Source organism: Dipodomys merriami, unplaced genomic scaffold (assembly GCF_024711535.1).
Source record: "Dipodomys merriami isolate MVZ:Mamm:240054 unplaced genomic scaffold, mDipMer1.0.p SCAF_341, whole genome shotgun sequence".
Taxonomy (NCBI): Eukaryota; Metazoa; Chordata; class Mammalia; order Rodentia; family Heteromyidae; genus Dipodomys; species Dipodomys merriami.
The window spans coordinates 991,061-992,625 of record NW_027204949.1 but is presented as its reverse complement, the minus strand read 5'-3'; the positions used below and the strand labels follow the sequence as shown (position 1 = coordinate 992,625).

Sequence of the window (1,565 nt, the reverse complement as noted above, 5' to 3'; positions counted from 1 at the left end):
GATAAAAACAGTTTGGGACAAGCGAGTTAAAACAATAAACAGAGCAGCAGAGTAATATCCATTACAGATTAGAGGAAAACATTGTTTTTTATCATGTGGATTCGGAAGACCAAGAAGAGTTATAATGTATCACAAGTTTATACTAAAAAGATTGCATTGATACGTTTTCTAGTCTAATACATATTTGAAACCTAAATATTTATATTCCAATTCTGTTTATTGGAGTAAATAAATATCAATTTATTTGTCAAATTATCAACTAATTCTAGTAAGTTTCATTGTGTGAAATATAAAATCAGCACATATAACTATATATAATATGATTAAAAGACACACGTTGTGTATTCTTCTGTTGTAGTTACTGTATCAAAGGCAACTCTGTTTTAAAGTATGATTCCATTATCTCTACTTCAGTGTTTGATAGAATTAGATCTAAAGCTTTATCATTTGTAGATTTACAGCATGGAGGCAAGAGGAAACACTGTGATTAAAACATTATCAATTTAATGCCTAATAACGAGGAGAAACATATGCACTTCTCCTGCAACTATGAAAATATTTGGTGATAAAAAGGTAGTAGTGTAAGTTCCTGCCAGGAACTTACAGACAGGCCAGGACATTAAGTAATCATGCATAAGAACAATTTTTTCACTTCTTGGCTTTAGCTACTTTTAAATGGAAGGTATAATAAACAATTATATTTTGATAAAATACCTTCTTGTCTGAACAGTTCTGTTTGAACTGTTCATCTCTCTATGATCCCTTGTAACCAAGATTAGTTTTGTTCTAGTAAGAAAATCTTTGCTGTCAGGGTAAGGTATTCTGGTTGGTCTGTTCCCACATGGAAGAAGGGTAAAGGCTCAGGTAGACATTTGTTCCAGTAACACCTCATTTGGGAAAATGTCAGCTGAAGAAGTTTAGAAGTAGCGCTTAAGCAACGCTTAGTTTGAATCCATTAGGTCCACAAAGCTGGACAAATAAGTACTTGAAAAAGCCATCACCTTTGGACCTAACTATAAATAATAGAGAGTATGATCAAATTCCAAATAAAAAGACTTAAGTATTCATTGGCAAAAATAGTTTGGAAATGTGAGCAATCGACTGATCAATATAATTTTTTCCAATATTCACAGAATTTTAGGGAAATAAGATCGATAGCATTGTTAGGAACAATAAGGTTTCCTTGTTACAAGTAGGCACCCATAGATATAAGCCTGTATAAAGATTGCAGCATTAACTATTAAATTTAGAGGATACTACATGCTTCAGCAGCACGTATACTCAAATTACAACACAGAGATTAACATGGCACTTGCACAAGGATAATATGAAAATTTGAGAAGTATTCCAAATTTTTCATTCTTCAGATGCAAGAAATGAAAAAAAGTGATTAAAAAGTTGATTACAAAATTACAAGTGTAACAATACACGTAATTCATATAATTAAATTTAGTTTGACATCAGTGTATTAAATCACCTCAGAAAGGCGTTTACATAGCATAAACTTTACAAAACTTTTCAAATTAGACAACATTGTCATTTTATCCCAAAGAAAAATAATATTA

General features: G+C 31.1%; 1 pseudogene; it reads left to right on the top strand.

The window, feature by feature from the left end:
* Positions 1-1,260: 1,260 nt before the first annotated feature.
* On the top strand, positions 1,261-1,357 carry LOC138803582 (U6 spliceosomal RNA; annotated as a pseudogene).
* The last annotated feature ends 208 nt before the right edge of the window (positions 1,358-1,565 follow it).